The sequence below is a fragment of the Meleagris gallopavo genome, chromosome 7 (assembly GCF_000146605.3).
Source record: "Meleagris gallopavo isolate NT-WF06-2002-E0010 breed Aviagen turkey brand Nicholas breeding stock chromosome 7, Turkey_5.1, whole genome shotgun sequence".
NCBI lineage: Eukaryota > Metazoa > Chordata > Aves > Galliformes > Phasianidae > Meleagris > Meleagris gallopavo.
The window spans coordinates 17,826,063-17,832,246 of record NC_015017.2 but is presented as its reverse complement, the minus strand read 5'-3'; positions in this window follow the sequence as shown (position 1 = coordinate 17,832,246).

Genomic DNA, 6,184 nt, shown 5'->3' with positions numbered 1-6,184 from the left:
AGGAGCTCCCAAAAATCAAACCTCTGTCTGCAAACCTCTTCGCCCAGGAGGGTAGCATGGAATCAAAGCAAAAGGAGGGTATTTTAGCCCAGTTTTTCCCTCCTGCCAGGCGAGGGCACCCCGAAATGCTGGGCACCCCGAATGCTGGGATGCTGTGGGCACAGAGCACCCTCTCCTGGGGGAAGAGAGCCCCTTCTCCCTCCTGCGCCCATCCCTTACTCAGAACCCAGCTGCCGCCAAATCCCCGCCCAAGGGCTGTGACATCTTGTTGCCAGGCAGGAGTTCGCCCTAAAGGATGGGGACAGTCCCCATTTTGCATGAGGCAGAGCAGAGCAGAGCAGGGAAAGGACTGCTCATGCAGCACTACAGAAGCATGCACAGAGGTAGCCATGCTCGCCTCACTGTCTCCTGTTTTTCCAGTTGAATGTATGGCTTAATATAGCAGCACTTATGTTGTAAAACATCGCTCATAAAACACACAGGATGTGCTGTGTGGGAGCACTCACAAGCCAATCCTCAGCTGCTTTTTGATGTCAGCTTGGAAATTGCAGCATCCTGGCAACGGCTGCGTCCTGGGGTGTGTGTGCAGTGGGGCCAGACCTTCCCCAGGTGCTGTGGAAGACACCGGGGGAGCTTTTAGGATTTCCACCCATCTCAGGAACCCTGCCTGGAGTAGACGGGCAGAAGGGCTGGGGGCAGTCACCAGCAACTATTGGTGCTGCCAGCATGAGCTGCACAATCCGAGGCTCAGCTCTGTTGAGTACCTCAAGGCTGGAAGAGGGGAGGCAGCTAAGGATGGCTGATGTTCCCATCTCAGCCTCAGCTGGAGGGAAGTGGGCTGGTGCGGGGAAGAAAGGAGGTGAGGGGGAAGGAGCTGGGATATTCTTGCTTGGGAAAGCGCCGGGGCTTTTCCATCAAAGGGAAGGAAGCCCTAGGAGAAGGGCTGCAGGCTTTCATGAGCCGCTCACTGCAAACCCTGGCCCCCATGGGTCTGTTTATCCTGGCACGGGAGAGCCCATAAACTGCAGTCCTGAGCCAGCCTGCAGAGTGCAGCTTTTCTCCACTGCCGCCCCAGCAGCGGGGCTGGGACAGCCTGTAAGGAGGGGAGTGGGGCTCCCAGGCCTGGTCACAGCCAGCAGGGCTGCAGGGAAGATGTCCCCGTCCCCACATCTGCAGGTGCTTCTCACAGCCCCACTCGGAACTTATACAGCAGCCTAGAGGGAAGGAGGACAGCTTGGCACTGGGGTCTCAGCCACTTCAGGCCCCAAAGTAGGTCCCAGCCCAAGGACAAGGAGCGGTGCTGGGAGCTGTCACCACAGCTGGCATCCCTGATGTGTCTCTGACCCAAGGTGCCCTGCAGTTTCCCACGTTCCCTCCCGCCCGCCACCCGTCATATTTTGCATTTCTCCCTCTATCTTATCTCCCTGCCGGCTCACCCCCTTGCAGCTGGTCTCTTATTTTCTCCCTGTCCGCTGCCTCTCTTCCCAGCCCCACCTGCTGCAGCCCCAGCAGGCTCCCATGCTAAAGGACCCCAAGGATCCCTGATAAGGGCCAGACCAAACAAGAACCTTTTGTGCCACATTGAGCTCATTTGGAGGAGCCGGGCAAAAGCCTGACCAGGGCAAAGCAGGATCTCAGTGTCTCCAAGGCACACGGTGCACTTGCGGCTCACGGTGCGTGCTGCCTCAGTTTCCCTGCTGTTCCCACAACCCTCCCCTGCAGCATCTCCACTCCTCCCTCATCCCAGTGCCGGGGCTGAACCTTGCGTCCCGCTGAGAGCTGCTGTCAGCGCACACTGTGGGGTTGGCAGGCAGCAAGCATAGGGAATAAAATTCTTCCCCCTCCCAGCTTGCTGCCGGGTTAATATTCCCTCTAACGACAGACGGTTCCTTTTATCCCCTCACACGCTCCCTCCAGTGATTTAATCTTGAACAAGCCATGATTATTTCCTGTACAGCTGCCTCCCTCGCACTAAAGGCCTGGCCTGACAGCATCGCACCAGGCAGGCAGCAGATCTGCAGACTGGCTGGGACCAAGGGAGCTTCAGCAGATCCTGCACTGCCTGAGGCAGTTGACAGGACCCCTAGCTAGGGATGGCAGACATCAGGGAAGAAAAGAAACTGGGGAAGGCATTGGGTTGCTCGACCAGAGGGCTTTCCAAGACCCGGCTTCATGGGGTTCTGCCAAATCCTGGAGGTTACACTGGCAGTGTAGGACCCACCAGTTGCCAACTGCTACTTCTGCTTCCTTCAACCCAGCTCTGACCCCAAACAGATATGATGCAGGCTTGAGGAAGCAGCATGTTACCAGAAGGATATGGGGCAGCAGGAAGCCCTGGGTACTGGGAAAATTAAAGGCCAGAAGAGCACCAAGGCCATTCTCTTACTGCTCACTTCCCTTGTCCAGGTTGATGGGGAGAAGTTTCCCATAATACTGAGCCACTGGAAGCAGACAACTTCACTGCGCTGCTCAGCTGGTGGAGATAATGAGGTTTGCACTGGGGGCTTGTCTCCAGAACATCCGTACAGTACACGCGTGTCCTTCATCCACGCACTACCCAGAGGGCCGGGGAAGGCCAGGGTAGGGAAAAACATCGGGAGAACGGAGCTGGTCCGGAGCCACCTCAGCAGCAGCAAAACGCGGGGTGCAGCTCCACCTGGTGGGCAGCGATCCTCCCCGCGAGTGTCGCTGGGTCCCCATGGCCACCAGCACCGGGACCCAAGAACTGAAGCCTATGGCTCTGCCTTTCCCACCACCGGGGAATCTCTGGGAACTGGGGCCGGTGGCCGGCGGCCTCACTCCAGGGCTCGAACTGTTCCAGTGTTTGGGGATGCCTGGGGCAAGGTCAGCCTGCGGGTGAGCAGCCCTTCTCCGGGGTTCTCCTCGGACACAGCGCCTGGCAGCAGCCCTTCCCCCGCCGGGACTCCGCGATCTGCCCCCCTCACGGTGCAGCCTCCGGGGCCGCCAGAGGGCAGCACCGACACGGGGTGCAGCTCGAGGGCCGAGCCCGTGGAGCCCCACACTTCCTAATTGCCTGCGGGGGCTTGGGGTGATAATTAGCCCGTTCATTATGCTCTCCCGAGTTTTTAGCTGCTGCAGGGCTACATGGATACCCTAAGGAGGAACGACTCATGGCTGTGCTTGGGCTGTCCCGCGCACAGCTGAAACCTTTTCCCAGTGATGGCTTTAGCAGCAGCCCTGAAAAGGACAGGTGCTGCAGTAGTCCCCATTCTCGCTCTTATCGGCAAAGTGGAAACCTGGGGGCTGCACTGTGTGACTCCGTGCTGCTCCAGGACCCCTCTCTCTGCCCGGTAATCCGGACGCTCTGATGTTTTTCCCTGTCAGTTCTCTCTACTGTGATTTCCACCTGGAAGAGCAGTCTTTCTCAGAGTCCCTGAGCTTTTTTTACCATTGCTATTTGGCAAACAGCAGGACTGAAATAGCTGTTCCCTGGGGGCTGTGCTATGCTTTGTGATTCCAGGACTGACCTCGGAGGAGGGACTGCACGAGGCCCTCCAGGTACCTGCTGCTGTCCCCGCCCTGGACTGTACTATGCTGTCTTTGCCAGTGCAGACAGACCACGGCACAGCAAGTGAGCCATTAGAGATCAGCTCCAGCCAGCCAGTTGCTCATTCATCATTGTGAAGCAGGCAGGGGGACGTGCCAACTGCCTTCTGCTGGGATGCATAGGAAAGCTCGTGCCTGGTAGCTCTGCAGCCTGGAGCAGGGGACTAGCATCACAGTAGGTCTGCCAGTATGCTCCAGCTCCCCATCAAATCACCCCTGGTTTGGAATAGGAGCACTTCTAACACAGTCAAAATTAAGGGCCTGGGCAAGCAAGCATCCCTTTGTTGGCACAGGCACGTAGCTGATGTATGTGTTGTCCTACCTGGGGTGACCTTTTGGAGCAGGGCGTCTATTAATGCCTTCTGCTTCTGCCTTCCTTACTGCCCAAAACTGCTGGGAGGTGACCTGTCATGGTGCCAAGCGTGATGTTTGTGCTGTATCATTGCCTGTCAGTCTCAGGCCTGAAGCTTGAAGAATAAAACTGGAGAGGGGGGAAAGGATCCTCCTCTTTCACGTGGAAGAGCAGCTGCCTCCCAAGTAAGCTGCAAAGCCTCTTCTTTACCTGCATAAGAAATGTCCCTCCGTTCTTGCAGGGTAATTTCCTGGTGTTCGCATGACACATGGGATGGGGAAGGACAAGGTCTCACCAGCCACCTGCATCTCAGTGCTGTTCCTCTGGGAGCTGGTTCCACAGCATGATGCTGCAGCTGCAGGCAAGAGGAACAGCTGGCTGTAGGCTGGGGTTTATACAGGCTCCAGCCCCGTTTCCTCTCCCAGGAAGCTCACGCGTTGCTGCTTGGGGCCAATGACTGCAGACCTGGCTGAGGGAGCTTCTGCCTGCTTCTCTGTGGGGAGGCTGCAGAGCCTGGCTCATGGCTGCCGAATACAAATAGCCCTGCTTAATGAGTTCAGGGATGCCAATTTGGGAGAGCGCATGGAGGGTGGGGGCGGCTTCATGTATTTCAGATGAAGCAATCTGGGAGCAATTTTGCTCCAGGAGGAGAGAACAGCATGCAGGAAGGGCTCTGCTGCTTCACCTGCAAAATTCAGCTGTGGTTTCTGATCAGTTTGTGCAATTGGAAAATCAGTCCATCCTCAAGCATGGAAAGAGGAATGATCCCTTCCCTAGGGGTGGAGCCCTTCCACCCTTGCTAGGCTGAAGCTGGAGAATCTTAATCTTCTTCAGGAACCTTGTCCTGGCTTTGTTGCTTCTCATTTGTATCCCGTATTCCTTTTTTGACACCAAATTCTCCAAGTTGTTTGTTTTCAGCAGGCCTTGGGTAGACAATGCTGGCCCAGATCCGATTGGGTTCTGGCTGCTCCGAAGCAGATCTGTGTGTCTATGTACACGTGTGTGTTTTGCATAGGCCACCAAGGCACGTGGTTGGCCACAGCAGGGGATACGTAGGAATGGGACTTTACCCCCCTTTCTGCTCTGGCAGAGGGTCCCAGGTGTGGCACATCAGCCCCAGGCATGGGAAGGCCCCGCTGGGAAGATGAAGCCAGCTCCGAGCCTGCGCTTCCATTTCAAACACCTCCAGCATCAGCACTGCAGGAGGAAGGGGGAGCTGCTTTAGCTCCTCCTGATTGATAATTCATTACTGCCTGTTAGCCTGGATCTATCTGGCAAGAGCTACATCCTGGCACTGACGTGTTAATTTCACGGATAAAATGCTATATCAAAATGCATCATCGATACATTCTCCCTGAACCATTTCTCAGCCGTCGCTCCCGGGCAATTTACATGCAGGAGCAGTCCAGGCAATTGGGGCGTTTTGTTCCTAATGGATGCCTGGCACCAGCTGGAGCCATCAGAGCCGCAGGATCTGTCCTCCAGCTCCTGAGAAACACAGCAGGATCCTTCCACGAGGGGCAGGGAGGCAGGGGGTACAGGCTCCATCCGTGCCGTGCTCAGATCTAGAAGGGGGGAAGCAGGCTGTGTGCACACGGCTGGTTGATCGCACACCATTTTGCAGTGATGCAGAAGCGCAGCATCCTCCCCCTCCTTCCTCTATCTCTAAGCACCCTGACTTTTGTCTGATGCTGGTGATGGTCAGAAAGGTTGGAAATCTCCCCTCTGTGGCTGGAAAGGCAGAATGGGGAAAAGACAGGCAGATGGAAGATGCGCTGTGCTGTTGCACAGGCTGGTGCTGGGGGGCTCTCGCCAGCCTGGAACAGGCAGTGGGGAGCAGCACCCTGCAGAGACATACCCAGGGGGCAGGCTGGCTCTCACGGAGCATAGGGCTCTCCTACCGAGGCCCCCAACCCCTCCATGATGGCTCTATGTGGGCAGCCGTTCCCAAACCTTCTCTAGTTGCCCTCAAGCATGCATCTCCCATCTTCTTCTCCCCTTGGCATCGCTCAGAGCTCTTCCCCACTCTTGTGGCCAGCTGCATCTCCACCCAGCACCACTTCTGGATGCTCAGCTGGGCTGGGCTGGTCCATCCTGCCTTCTTAAGCAAGGAGCAGAACTCGGGTGGGGGCAGCCGCGTCCTGAGGCTCCCAAGACCTTCTCGTTCTCCCATCCCTACATCCCAGCCACCTCCCCACGGCTCTAGAACACAGTCTGGAACCCGCGGGACCCGTCGAGGCGGTGATGAAGGTCACGGCGGGACGG